This window comes from Alligator sinensis, unplaced genomic scaffold, assembly GCF_000455745.1.
Source record: "Alligator sinensis unplaced genomic scaffold, ASM45574v1 scaffold195_2, whole genome shotgun sequence".
NCBI classification, from domain to species: Eukaryota; Metazoa; Chordata; order Crocodylia; family Alligatoridae; genus Alligator; species Alligator sinensis.
In genome coordinates this window covers 1,016,916-1,032,502 of record NW_005842253.1, presented here as the reverse complement: position 1 = coordinate 1,032,502, position 15,587 = coordinate 1,016,916, and positions in this window count along the sequence as shown.

Genomic DNA, 15,587 nt, shown 5'->3' with positions numbered 1-15,587 from the left:
GTCCCCAAGCCTGGCCCTCCTATACCCGCTCCCCATAGATTTATCTGTATTAAGCTGCTGAGGCTGTTCCCATGTGTGTGCATGTGCATTCTCCCATGATTCCCCCTGCTTCCCATCACCCTCCCCCTGCTCCCACCAGTGGAGCAAAGCAAAATCACGGACCTTTATTTAGATTTTAAAAAAATGCTCAGACGGAGATGGGAGGACACAAAAAGAGGACATGTCCGGGAAAATCCAGACGTATGGTAACCTTATCCTGGTTCCACCTGCCGTTACACACATTACATTCACATTACAGTGGTATGTAAAATAAAAATTGGTGAAACTTCAGCTGGTGAAGTTCACCAATGAACCAAATACAGACTTTAGAGATACATATGCAATTCCATTGTGAATCAGTGTGTGTCTCAGGGCATGTATCCAAAACAAGAATTTATCCCATAGGCTTCTGGACTGTGCCAGCTCTTGCAGTGGCTCAGAAATTGCGAGCAACTGCTCCTCATACGGTTCAGTCAGCATAAGAGTGCTGGTAATTGCCAAAATAAATATACAGGAAAAAATTGAAGTCAGCTGAAGGATTAAATATTACACCATGGTATGCAGGGATGAGTATGCTGGCCAATTAAAAAAGGATTTCTTATTGTCTGAAAGGCAACAAAGAGGAATTTGAAACAATATGGTCTGTGTTTCGAGCCAGACAGTTATGGCTAATCGGGGCCTTGTGGAAGCAGAATGCATAAATTGCTTTTTTTTCTCTTCATAATTTCTAACAACATTATTCTAGCTTGTGTATAGTGTCATGGAATGTATATATTATAGATGAGCCTGCTGCCACTAGTTTTCTCCAAGCTGGCTGCCTGCATCTTTGCTTGTTCTTTGCTTAAGCAGTCTCAAGAAAGGCACCGCTGCAGTGCAAGAGGCAGCTTCGTTTTCAGGGCTAACTAAAGGACTGAAAGGAAACATGTATCCTATCAAGAGATAGTCAAAATTAGAATTATTGCATTAACAATGGCCTTATTTTTCAAAATAAAAACTGGTATACAGAGGTTGGTATTCCCACAGTTGTCCATTTCCCACCATATTTGGGTTTTTTTAGCCAGATTGATTTATCACAGTTGTTTTAAGATATTTATGAAAAATTTTAGTTGATCAAAATTGATTTTTATTGGCCAAACCAGCTTTTAGATGAACAAAAGACTTCAAAATAGGTTTGGGTGAAAGTGCCAGCATAAATGTCTGTTAAACAAATACAGAACATTTCCTGGAAATTGGGTCCATGTTGAGCCATGCAAAATTGAAAGCAATTTGAAATTTTGCAGAATTACTTTCTGCATTTTATGAACTGCTCAAGTTCTGATTCTGCCTCTGACATCAGTGCTTTTATGGATGTAGTAAGGTTAATTAATTCTTCTGCCTTAATTTATCCATTTGCACATAAGGCTAATAATATGTCTTTATTATCTTGTGGTGATGAGGAGACGATTAAGTGGTGAGAAATGCTAAGATATAGAAAAGCAACAGAGTGCACATAAAGCCTTTCTAATAGTCCCTAGAATCAGTTTATCTCAGCAATTGTGCTATTTCTAAATGATAGAAACTATGCCCAGACCTCAGCCCAAGTAGCTGAGCTCCTCCTGCAGCAGGAAGTTGGGAATGGAGGGGATGAGATTCACGCATAGATCCTTTCCTACACCTGCTGTTTGTGTTAGCTCACATCAAGTATTTCCTGGAGATCCATCTTGTTAATCTTCTGAAATATTCACCGGCTGCCCTTATATGTAACGGTGTGGTCATGCTTGTCTCAAATCAGTTATGCTTAATGTTAAAGTGGCCCACCCAGAAATGTCAGGCTGGCTTGACGGATGGAAGATTGCAGTGGGGATTTTGTGTTGGACCCCTTCCTTGTGTATATATATATATATATATTTATTGTCTGGGTGCATGGGTGTTTCTCGCTGATTCCCCTCCCCAATAAAATAAAATAAAATAAAATAAAATATTCTAAGCTGCCAGTTTTGTCTTTTTGCCAGTTTAATCAATATATGTATATACCCCAAGGAGCAGGACAGCTACAGTATGCAGAATATCTACAACCCTATTTGCTTACCATAAAAATAGATTTTAGGGAAATCACTCTTCTTAGCTTTTTCTTTCATTGCTATAAAAAGCATGTAAGAGTGCTTTCCTTTGGTATGTCTATAACCCTTCCACTAAATAACTAATTTCCTTTTCTTTTTGCTGATTAGGAAGTTCTTCACTGCATGGTTCTGCTTTGATGTCTCAGGGAAAAAAAATCAAATTAGCAAATCTATTGAAAAGAAGACACGTGACATTGCTCCCTGTCTCTGGAATTTAGGAATTAAACCTTTGGCTTATATAGATCCATCAGTTTCCAGATAGGGAAAATGCCAATATGCAAGCAAAGAGTATTTGTAATACTTTGTTTGTTTTAAATCTATTACTTTAAAAGACATCTTCTTTACCATGTAATCAAATTGAAAATCATTAGAGGAGGTCCTCAATATGAGTACTATGAATAGATTGTTTTTAAAAGGCTAAGTAATTGTATAACCAGTTATAAACAAGCATAGCCATATACATCAACAATAATTAAGTCTCCAGGCTGCAGGTGGAAGCTGACTTAAGATCACACAGGCATATATTACTATATTTGCACACTTAACCAAGGGATGAGTTATGCATGCTCAGTTAAAGATAACTATAACAATTAAAGATAATTTTGCTAAATTCTGACTGCCTTTTACTTCATAACTGAGACTACAATAAATATAATATATGTGAGATGACTTCTTATTCTGTTGCATCAGTTCTTGTTCTCAAGCAAATAGGTCAACCATGGGCACAGAAAAATCTAGGCTTTGACATCAGCCGGGATTTGTTTTTTTGGGGAATTTGAGAGATTTGCATTTTTGATACTTTCTAGTGTAAAACTCAGTGGCCATGTCTGCACATGCACTTAACTGTGGAGTAGACTAGTTAGCTGCAGAGTAAAGTATCTCCGTCTACACGTGCAACAATATTAGGCCGCAGTAAACTTATTAATACCACCATAAGATAGTACTGTCAGTGACAGTATTATCTTACAGTGGGGTAATTAACTCCAGTTAAACTTATGTGTAGACACTGACCACAGTTGTAAATTGCACCTGGTCAGCCCAGCCAGCAGATGGCCGTACTCCTGCCTGCTGCCTAGCCACATGGCCCCACACTTTCAGCACCCTTGTGCCCTAGGCAGCCCTTCCACTGCCCAGCGCTGATCCTTCATGCCCCTGGCCCTGGCATAAACTACTCTGCCCCAGCTCAAATTGCTGTTATCCTAGGTGCACATGTAGATGCTGCTCCTGGGAGTAGTTTACTCTACTTCAAACTGCTCTTGAGTTTATTGCTTCAAATGAAGTGCACATGTAGATGCACCCAGTGTTGGCAACAATGCCTCCTATTCTCATCCAGTCCAGCTTTTCTTTTTGCCATACCCTCAGGTTGCTCAAAGTTCACTGGCCCTTGACTGCAAGCTAAAGCAGCTTCCTGAATGTCTTAACTATTGCAACAGAGGCCAGTGGTACTCTGCCATAAGCTATTCCTTGGTTAGGTCTCACCATATCTCAAGTGCTGGGAGAAGGAGACTGAAGGCAGTTAGTGCGGTGCCATGATGTTGGCTGTATGCCCACCAGGAATTCCCTGTATTTTGGAGGAAAAAATCAGATTTCTCAGTAGGTTAGTTCTATGGTTCTCTTGCTTTGCCAGGATCTGCCCTCAAACATGCATCTTTGAGAACAAAACCAGATGACATAATTAAAAACCAAATTGTCTTGCCAAAACATATGAATAGGGAATCCAAAGGAAATTCACATTTAAGACCTTTGGCAGGTAGCCCTTCTGTTGGATGAAAAGCACATTTTTCCCCAAGGAAACTCAGATGGGATGGCTCAACCTAATATATTTAGGAATGTTCAAAGTTAGTGAGCAGTACATTATTATTTTGTATCTTTTTACATTCTGAAAATCTTCACCCAACGGTATGTTAATAGGCCATTAACTAGAGGGGACTTAAAAAAACTCAAAACAACTTGTATCAACATAATTTTTCTTGTTAATGATCCCTGGCCTGATAGTGAATGATTGTCTAGGAGGCCCAGCCCATCTAGATACTGTCCCACAGTCAGATTTTTCAAATGCCCAGACCCTACAGTTGGGGGATACTTTAAAAAGAAAGCAGCATGTTGGTTGCTGGGCACTTTAGAAGATCAGACTTTATTTAGCAGTCGGAAGGGAAGCAGCATTCTTTTTTTGAAAATGCAGGTGCTAAAGCTTTCTATAAGTTAAAGTTCCAGTGACTGTGTTTGTGCCTGCAGGTGTCTGTACTGAGTACCCTCAGTACCCCCTATCTTAACTTTGGAAACTATTTTTTATTGTTCCTCCTTTCTTTTGCATTTCATTGCATGAGTAAGACCACTCCTTTGAGGCAGACACCAGGAGTCATCATGCAAGAGGAGTTCTGTAACAAATACAGCTGGGCAAGAAATAATTTCCTGTCCCATTTAACTGTTCAAGAGGGCAAAACAAATGTCTATCAAAGTTTGCCTTAGAAAGGAGAGATTGAGGGAGAAGTGGAGAGGGAGAGAGAGAGAGAGAGAGAGAGAGAGAAACTCCAGGATAGTTTATAGCCTGCTTGTGAAGGCTATAGGAACTAACCTGGATTTGTGAAAGATTTGGTCCAGGGACATGAACCTGTGTTTCTCACATCCTCAGGTGTGTACCTAACCATATGGCAATTAGTTGTTCTAAGGTTGGTGTCTCTTGCTCTCTGATTTGGACCACAAATTCTATTGTGGCCTAGAGAAACCAAGCTTCATGTGAGTTTCTTGAAAACAGGTATGTTCCTTCGGAAAGTTTGTTTGTCGATCAATGGATCATGATTTTTTATAGCAAAAAGTCCTTTCTGTCAAAAAATTACAAACTAGCTATAGTAACAAATCTGTCCCTACCAAGGCAGCCACAAATCATTGTAATGCATTTGTGCTCCAGCCACAGTGGGAATCTAAAGACAAGATTATTTCTACTTGACAACTAACTCTATAATGGGCCAGTAGCTGTGTAGTTAGGAATTTAGCTGGGATTGATTCAAACTAGGAGTTTAAAGTTAGCTGTTGTACTTCCCAGGTGAGCTTGCTAACTACCAGAATGATAACTAATGGTCAGAAAATAGGTCAACATTCATTATTTTAAAGCTGTAGCAGAGGCAAAAATCTTCACCATCTCTGTGTGTCATTGTAAACTCTCTTCTTCCATATTCTTTCATTTAGCTTATCTCTGCTACAAATGGTTCCCTCCATATGTGTGCATTCTATCTTATTTTTTTCAATAAAAAGTAGTCTTAAAAATATATTTTCTCCTACCACTAGTGTAAAAAAAAAAAAAAGGAAGTGCAAAGGAAGATTAAACAAGGAGAGATTAAAGTAAGAGAACCTTAATGGGATTAAAAATAGGTCCTCATCTCTTTAAGTCAGCATGAATTCGTTGTGCACGGTACAACTCAGTTCCTTTAAAAGTAATGAGTCCCCTCATTTTTTGTTGATGATAGAAGTACTGTTTATAAATCCTCTGAGGAAAGCTGTGCGCAGTATAAACACTGGTTGAGAGGCTTTTGTATGTGGGGGTGTATGTGAGTGAGAGGGTGAGAGAGAGGGGGTTGCTCCAGGGGGTTTTCAAATGTTTAGAAAGTTTGTTTCCAAGTCGCTCACAGCACGTGGCTCATTTATCAAGATTGCCTGAATTATCACAGTGTTGTGTTTTTTTCTTTCTTTTCTGTTTTAATAGCCGACACCGTGTGTACAGGAAAGAATTTTTAAAATCATAGCTTACATGTTTTCAGTCTTAGTCTAATGTTTGAGAGGTATCTGTTCTATAAACTATGTATGGCAAAGAGCTCAAAGGAAATGAGTAAGTCTCTTACGGTGAAGCATATTTTAGCAGCTTGCTTTAGCCGAGCAGGGGTTTTTTCTTCCTTTTTGTTGTTCGCCGAAAATCCGTTGCCAAATATGGAGTGAAGGTTTAGTCAGAAGAAGCTGCTTCACCAAGGAATTGATTCCGTCTCTCTGACTGGGGACTGTGCTGCAAAGATAAGTCAATAAGCCTCGGCTTTACTTAACAGAGCCACCATATCAGAACATTTCCCTGTGATGACAATTTTGGCTCTCCACAATATTTCGTTTGAACTTATGGCAACATACACCTATGATAGGTTCAGATTTTTTCTTGTTTATGAACTTCTTTTTTTTCTCTATCAGCAGCAATAAGAAGCTTTACTCTGCCACCCAACCTCTAACTGCAATCGCTTTTGAAATATTGTCTCGAAAACCCTGTTCTGGATATGGTTCCCGGTGAGTCTGTGTGTAGCCAGTGCTGGTCCAAACAACTGAAAAGCACCTTGTGAAAAAGCAAATGTAGCATAGAGTGAAAGAGTAGTCTATTGGATTTGAATTCAGTTTCCTTCCCTTCTGCAATCCCCTGTGCACTTCTCTCTTATTGGTAAAGGCCCAATAGAGAACAGTGGAGTTTGTGTTTTTGCACTAAAAGAACTGAGGTTGCTTCTAGGCTCTTATTTTTTCTTTGTTTATTATACAAATGTGTAACAGAAAAATGCTGTGTGGAAAAAAAAGCATACACACACATTACCCCCTTCTCATTCTTGGAGAAGTGAACACGGGCAGGTGCAGTTATAATAATGTAAGTAGTTGACAGTTGTGTAATTGGTCCAAAAAGAGAGGAGGGGGACGATAGACAAAATGTTGGCACTTTCAAGTTGATGTGAATGTATCACTGACTTTGGGTGAAATCCTGACTCCATCAATGACACCAATGGTATGAAATCAAATTCATTTACTGCTGGAAGTATGAGTTGCAGTACTGATGTCAGCTAGTAAGCAAGACTATGTTCACAAATATTACCCCACCCTGATCTTCAGGGATCTGGGTTTTCTGTTCACCATGGAAAAAACATGGTAAACCCAGATTTTCACATTTTGAGGAGAAAAACCCAGATTTTCTCCTTTAAAGGAGAAAAACATGGAAAATGGTGGATTACTCCTTGCTGGCTGGCAGAGTTCCAGCCTGCAAGGGGCTTTGGGGAGTGGGAGACGGGTGATCAGCAAGGGCACCATGTGCATGTGTGCACATATACATGCATATGGCCACCAGGCAGCCTGGAGAGCCACTCCCTGCAGGGTTTCTGCCCAGTCTGGGCGGTGCATGGGACCCAGGGCTGGAATGCGTGGCTGCAGGTGGGGAGCAGGACAGGGTTACAGGTGGCTCATCTGGGGGGGTGATGAAAGGGCTGACTCCCCACTACTGCACGCACTCCCAAGCCAGGGGAAACATGGGGGCACATGCCCCCCAGATTTGTGCATTAGGCAGGGGTGGGTGTGGGCTGGCTGCTGCAGGCTTGGGGTCACCCACCCTGCTGCCCTCCCCCAGGGGCCTCCACAGCCCAGAAGGCAAGACCCGGCATGGCAGGATGGAGCAGGGAGGGGAAACTTGATGCCACCACCGTAAGCCCCGCACCACCAGGGCGAGGTACCCCTTGCCCGCCTGGCAGCAGCATGAGTGGCAGCGCGGAGGTGTACCACTCATTGCTGTCAGGTGGGCAGGGGGCACCTCGCCATGGCAGGACGGGGCTCCCAGTGGCAGCACAGTGGCAGTTCCCTGCTTTGCCCGGCTGCTCCAGGTCTCGCCCACTGGGCTGGGCAGGCCCTGTGGGGGAGGCCAACAGAGCGGGGAGCCCTGAGCCAGTAGCGAACATCCCATATGTACCTTCACCCTGACAGGCTCTGCTCCAGTCGTGCCACCTGTGGGGGTGTGGGAGCTGGGCTCTGCACTCTGCTCCACTGCAGCAGCCACCACCTCCCGTGGGCAGCAGTCGGGGCTTAGGCGCTGCAGCAGGGGGCTGTGGACCTGGGTCCCTAGACCCTTAGCCCTGGCAACAGCAGGGCTGGGGGGGCTGGGGATGCAGAGCGAGGGGCACCAGCAGGGCCCAGGGGACTGTGAGACGGGAGTGAGGGGTAATAGCATGGGCAGGACACCAACATATCAGGGCTGCTCAGCGCCGCAAAACAATGCAGGGGAACAGCCACAGCTGGACCAACCCATATCCTGGTGAGCAAGCGGGGTAGGGGAATCTCTGATTCTCCGTGATAAAAAAACCCCAAATCAAATGCCAAAATGTATAGGTATTTAGAATTTATTTTATTATAATGATTGAGGCACTGGTAGGCTTCCAAATAGGTGTATATAGTGGCATCACAGAAAAACATAGATTTGGGGTTGTTTTTTCTTAAATCAGAGAAGTTGCGATTTTTATACAGAAGAAACCAGGATCCCTGCTGATCTGTAATAATACAAACTTGATAAGGTGAGCCAAAGTGGTATGTGTTATGCTGAGAAGTCTGTTGCAGAAAAGCAGCACGGTTATTCCTGTGTGGAATTGGTGCCAGTCAGCAGGGACACTGAGTCTCATTCTGCTGGCTTTGTATCACCATATAAGAAAAATATGAATCACAGAACAATTGCTAAGATGACCTTGTGTAAAATGAATAAGGCTAAAAAATCCCTTCGTGTGTGATCACATACGCTATTGATTTCCATGGCGATCTTTATCTGGTAGAAGAATTTGGACTATATAAGCCTTGCTACAAAACTGAAACTCCAGAGCAAAATCCCTTGCGCATGGGTCAGATAAACATTATTCTAGGTTGGGTAACCACACAATATCATCAGAACAGCCTTATGTAGGCTATGAAGTCTCATATAGAGTAACAAAATACAATATAGGCAGAGCTTCTTAGAAGGCATGGAAAGAGGGATGAAGTTAGAAGGATTTTTTTCAGGCAAGAGATAAGGTGGGTCACCTGGAGGTGGGGAGACCTTCTTCCATAGTTATAGGGGTATAGGTTGTAGCCGTGTTGTTCTAAGGACATAGGCAGACAAGGTTCTTTGGGTAAATCCGATATCTTTTATTAGACTAACTTTAATAAAAGAGTTGGTCTAATGAAGATAGTTTCACTGCAATCTTTATTAGACCAGCTCTTTTATTAGAGTTGGTCTAATAAAAGATATCAGATTTACCCAAAGAACCTTGTCTGCCTTCTTCCATAGTGGGATTTCATGGAATCTGGTTACCACACAAATCCCTATCTAAATGTGAGATACTATTGTTTTATATTATTGTCCAAGTCTTTATGTATCCACTTATTTTCACTGTTGAGCACCACACATCAGCAGGCTGGTCTTTTCACATGGCGTCCACAGAGATGCTTAGAAATTCCAGGAAGGTTGCAGCTATCAAGTCCACAACATATATATATAGTAATGTGGTGCTTGTTTGTTAATTTTCCAAAAGGTTAACAAGGGATTAAAACATGCTCCAAATTTTAAGTTTTGTTTATAATGTGGTTGTCTCCTTGGCTTCTATAAAAGACTAAAAGCACTTGATCTGGTATAAATATTACAGCACAAAGATAGAGGCATCGAGTCACTGAGTAAGACCCACGCATGAAGGAAATGGAAAATCACAGATGAAGACAGAGTAAATCTGATTTCAAGAAAATGAAGGTCATGCCTGAATAATGCAACGGAATTTTAGCTGATACTCTGAAGCTTCTGTAGACAAATAAGGGGGAACAGACCAGACAGGCACGGCACGCAATAATTAGAGTGTACGTAGTTGCCTATCAAAGACATTAGCAAAATATGCCGAGTGGAATCATGGAAAACGTGGAAAGCTAGCACGCTGGATTGAAAACTGGCTAGGCAAGGAATATGCTGTTTCTGTAGGTGTAGAATTGGGAAGTGTCAATTAAGTATGGCTGATGCATAAGAGGATTATTGAGTCACCGAAAAGTCATCTTTGGAAGAATTACTGGTTGATAATGGAGTTATTCCCCTCCCTTCCCCATTATGTAAACATTACTTGTGTATTTATGTTGGCTTTTCATTTATGGAAATGGAAATGCATTTGTTCAGTGTATTCGTATTTCACAACTAGGAGTACTTTAACTGCTTCATTGCTGGTCCTTCCTGCAACTGCCCTCCTGAAGAACATCATGACTGTGTCATGACTTTCTTCTTCATTTCTGTTTTGCAGCCTTGAGCAGTTAGTACTCAAGAAATAGCAAATAATAAGAGAGGAGCACCAGGAATTCATTGTGTAGACATACATTTTGCTGCATAGTTCTCCACAATTGACTGTTTTTACACAGGAGTTAAATGCTCACTTTACTAAATAGTTAATATGCAGTGCTATGAATTTCTGAGATATTTAAGGTGGGAATTGTGTTTTCTTTTATGAGTGTATAGTACAGGGGTCGGCAATGTTTTTGGACAGAGTGTCAAAAAGACCTGCAAGCTTGTCTTGTAAGATGTTGGCATACCAGGAGTGGATGGCAGGGGAGCTGCAATGGGCCCAGTCCTTGTTGTGGCAGTGCAGCCCTGGACTCTTCCCTGCTGTCCGCCCCAAGGTGCATATGCCAAGAAAAATGCCTTCGCATGCCACACTCTGGCACCCATGCCAGGGGTTGCTTACCCCTGGTATAGTGCTTAGCACAGTAAGAGTGATAATTTTATTATGAATTATAATTCAACAGCATGACAGATCTTGTGCATTTGAAGTAAGCCCTTCCCTACTTCTCTCCCTTCTGCTCCAAAACCCCCACTGGAAACAAAAGGCTCAATACTGAGAGGTATTGGCTACTTTATGTGAACAGGAAGAAAATGCCTTTTCCTGAAAACATTATCTAGAAAATATTCTAACAACTTTCAAGCACACTGGCCAAAATGTGCAAGTAATGTTGGAAACATTTAGGAGTTAAGCCCTAAGTTTTTAGAGGTATGTAGGCAGTGGTGAGTTCAGCACTGCAAACTCTTAAGTCTTATTTCAAAAGTGACTTAGGCCAGATGCTCAAAGGCATTTAGAAGATTAACTCCCACTGATATCATTGGGAGTTAGATGCCCTAAATACTGAGGCTGTAGGCCTTAGGAATGTAGGAGCCTAAGACTCATTGGGTGTATCTACATGAGATGCTTACTGCAGAGTTGCCAAATTAGCTCCGCAGTAAAGCATCACAGGTCTACACATGCGGAGCTATTAGATCAGAGCAAACTAATTAACTCTGCCATGGGTTATTACTACCAGACACAAGTACTATCCTACAGCAGAGTTATTTACTTCTCTACAACGCATGTGTAGACACTGATCAGGGCTGGCTGGGCTAGCCCCATGCTGCAGTATGCTCATGCCCCAGCCAGCTCCTCTGCAGCATGTTGAGCTGAGTCAGAGCATGCCTGAATTGGCAGGCTGACCCCCTGGGCCTGTTGCCACATGCACCTGGGAGCAATAAACTGTGCGGGAGTTTGTGTTGCATTCATATTCATGTGTAAACATACCCATTGAAGATAAATGAGACTTAGGAGCCTACATGAAGATCTTAGAAAAGTTTATTAAAGAGGCCATCCTTAATGGACTGGCTGACGCCAACATCCTGAGGGATAGCCAGCGCAGGTTTGTTGTGGGTAGGTCTTGCTTGACCAATCTCATTTATTTCTACGACCAGGTGACCTATCATCTGGACAAGGGAGAAGAGATTGATGTCATATATCTTGACTTCAAAAAAGCCTTCGATCTGGTATCCCATGATCACCTCTTGGTGAAACTGGCCAATTTTGGCCTTGGGTCCACCACGATCCACTGGCTGGGAAACTGGCTCCGCGGTAGGACCCAGAGGGTGGTGGTTGATGGAAGTCAATCGTCATGGTGCCCTGTGACCAGTGGGGTCCCCCAAGGCTCTGTCCTTAGACCCATATTTTTCAACATCTTCATTAATGATGTGGACATTGGAGTCAGAAGTGGAATGGCCAAATTCGCCGATGACACCAAACTTTGGGGCAAAGCATCCACACCAGAAGACAGGAGGGCGATCCAGGCTGACCTCGACAGGCTCAGTAAATGGGTGGACGAGAACCTGATGATGTTTAACGCTGAAAAATGCAAGGTTCTCCACCTTAGGAGGAAAAACCTGCAGCATCCTTATAGGCTCAGCAGTGCTACACTGCACTATGGAAGAAAGAGACTTGGGGGTCATCATTGACCACAAGATGAACACGAGCCTTCAATGTGATGCTGCAGCTAGTAAAGCGACCAAAACATTGACTTGCATCCATAGATGCTTCTCAAGCAAATCCCGGGACGTCATTCTCCCCTTGTACTCAGCCTTGGTGAGGCCACAACTGGAGTACTGCGTCCAGTTTTGGGCCCCACAATTCAAAAAGAATGTGGAAAAGTTTGAGAGAGTGCAGAGAAGAGCCACGCGCATGATCAGAGGTCAGGAAAACAGACCTTATGACGACAGGCTGAGAGCCCTGGGGCTCTTTAGCCTGGAAAAACGCAGACCCAGGGGTGATCTGATGGCTACCTATAAGTTTATCAGGGGTGGCCACCAGTATCTGGGGGAATGTTTGTTCACCAGAGCGCCCCAAGGGATGACGAGGTTGAACAATTACAAACTACTGCAAGACCATTTCAGGCTGGACATAAGGAAGAATTTCTTTACTGTCCAAGCCTCCAAGGATACTTATCTTGCTGGGATCCTATGACCCCAGCTGACTTCCTACCCTTTGGACTCAATGATATTCCGAGGACCCTTCAAGCCCTAATGTCTGAAATCTATGACTTCTGAAAATGAAACCTAGGCCTTTACATCATGTAATCCCAGTTCCTCAAAGGTTTTTGGATACTTAAACTAATTCCTTTGTAGCACTGAACAGACCAACACCAGCATTAAAAATCAGGGTCCTAGGTCTTAGGGCTTGTCTGCATTTTAAGGCTGTTGCCACCTTGCGCTGTGTCAGCAGAGACAGGGCATATTTCAGCAAAAGAGCAGATCTGCCAGCATAATTAACCCATCTCTCAAGACAACAGACGTTTAGCTGGCAGAAGCCCTCTGATTTTCAGCAAGGCTTTGTCCAAAGTGGAAATGGGGGGGGGGGGGGGGGGGGGGAGGGGGAAGAGACAGAAGGGGGATTGCTGATCAGACTACTTCAGGTAGAGGCTGTGGTATTTTTCACATCCCTAAATGATGTAGTTACACTAGGAGAATTTTATAGTGTAGAAAAGTTCCTAGTGTACAAAATACTTTTATGATCATGGTCTTCTGAAATAGTCATATTGCTCAGAATAATAGAGCCATCAACCACAAGAGGGAAGCTAGGTGGTGAAACTTATTGATGAAACAGGTCAGCATGTTCACAAACAACTCTTCAAAATTAAATGACAAGCTCTTTTTAAAATCCCAGTAACAAGAAGGAACTGAGAGAGATGGAAAGATACAGACATTCAGATGGATCTCACTTAAAATGCATTCAGCACTTAGGGACCACAGGAATGAGCCTTCATTTGCCTTGGAAGAAAAAAAAGAAAGAGCTGTGTGTTTTATACAAAATTCTCTACAAATAAGGGCCATTAATAGTCCTAATTATCTGGGCAAATTGTTCAGGGATTAAATATATGAGGCTTTAAAACATGCAGATTTTTTAAGTAAAATGAAGCTTGGAAAAAAACAGAAAATGCTGCCTGGCTTAATTTACAGATTGCTAAATCCTAGCAGATGTGTATTAATTGATTTATTTCACTCTGCTCTATGCAAATTATAATTCATAGCTGAAAATAAGCCATACAAGCTGTCTCATGCTGAAGGAGTGGCACTGATGAAATCTCTGTAGTAATGAGCTGTCAGCATGTGTGAATGACTTACCAGGCAGAACTGTAACTTTGTATAACCTGTAATTTGTTTCACTTGGAAAATCGAATCCCAAATGAGCTGTAGGTTTTGAACTGCAAAATATCTCCCTTAATCAATCTATCTGTCTGTCTATATTTAAAACACTGAAGTTCTCTATAAAGATTTGCTCTGCTGTGCTACATGGGTTTGCATTTCTTTATACAACATTTCATTATCAAAAAAATGTATATGACAAACAATCTATTACTTTATATGAAAAGCTGCTCTGAGCCTCTCTGGATAGGGTGGGATCTAAATCTAAATGATGATGATGGTGATAAAGACTGAACATCCTTAAAAAGAAAACTAAGGCAAATCAAATTTAAAGTGAATCTGATAAGCTGCACCAAACCAGACAAGATCAACATCTATATTTGAATTTCAGTGTGATGTAGGCCTGGAGGTATCGGTTCATGTGATTGGATGTATGTGTTGCTTTATTATTGCTGAAACTCAGCAGCTTTTACAGCTTTGGTTATGTGGATTGTTAATGTTTACTGTTGCTTGCATTTGAATGAAAGGGTAACTCAAGGTTATTAGTAACTGAGGCCTGACAGTTTTGTAGCCATTTTGTATTATTGTACCTAACTGGGCAGAGCTGTAAAATGGTAAAGAAAGAGTCCGACCTTTCAGAATGTTTCTGCTTCTAGCCTTATCAGCTGAAGAAAGTCTAGCTTCCTTCCTTCAGGGTGCTGGTATCAGTACTGTGACTAGCAAATATTATTGAATTGCAAGATTAAATAGCTGAAGCATTTGTGAAAGTACTTTGACTTTAGTGGAGATACTAACTTTTTTTCGTACGTCATTTAGAGTAATGACTGAAGCCTTCACTGGAGGCATAACTGCCAGTCAAAATCAAAACTTTTACAAATCTTTTACTATAATTTTGGCTAAGTGTGTTGCAGTCCTGTTAAAGGACGCTTTTCAGTGTGTGAAGGATCACGTTAGATTTGTTAAAATTATTTTTATGATTCATGAATATGCATATTGTCCCTCTGCTTGATCTGTTTTATGTGAACAGAGATGATCGCCATAGGAGTACTCATCCACTTCTTTTTTGTGTCACAGTTCTGGGGCCTTCCTCTTATTTGGGATTAGTCCAAATTCAGCAGTAAGTGGACATGACTAGCTTAACTGGTGTGAATTCCAGCTTCTCCTTCCAGCTATGTCAGTTGCAGATGAGGCCTCAGGGACATGTCTGTTGCCTGACTCTCAAGGAAGATACATCCGGGATCAAATTAAAGAATTCTCAAGGCCTCCACCTAGGCCAGGGGTTGGGAATGGCTTGGAGTAGCAGCAAGGGTCAATCCAGGACTGCGACAACAAGGGGGCAACCAAACCTGTGTTTGGCTATGTGTTGTGTGAAGTGAAGAGAGATCACTGCTCATAGCCAAAGGGGGTGTGACCACAGCCCTTGCTGTGATCCCTGATGCCAGTGGGATCTCAAAACTTATCAGCATGTCAGCACAGCTACTGCTGGGAGCTCTGCACGTGCTGAGCTCTGTGGGCGACTACACATGCACTCTGATGCGTTCTAATTAGAATGTGTCAGAACAGACTCGATTAATTGAGTCTACTCCGTGCTCTAATTAGAATGCTCTAGCATTGCCACAGCATCACATGTATAAGCCCCTGTGGGTTTAAAAATAGCTGCTGGAACATTTTAACTAAAGCTCATTAGACAAGCTTTAGTTACATTTTCAAATGGGTGGGGGCTTAATACACATGATGCTGGTCTC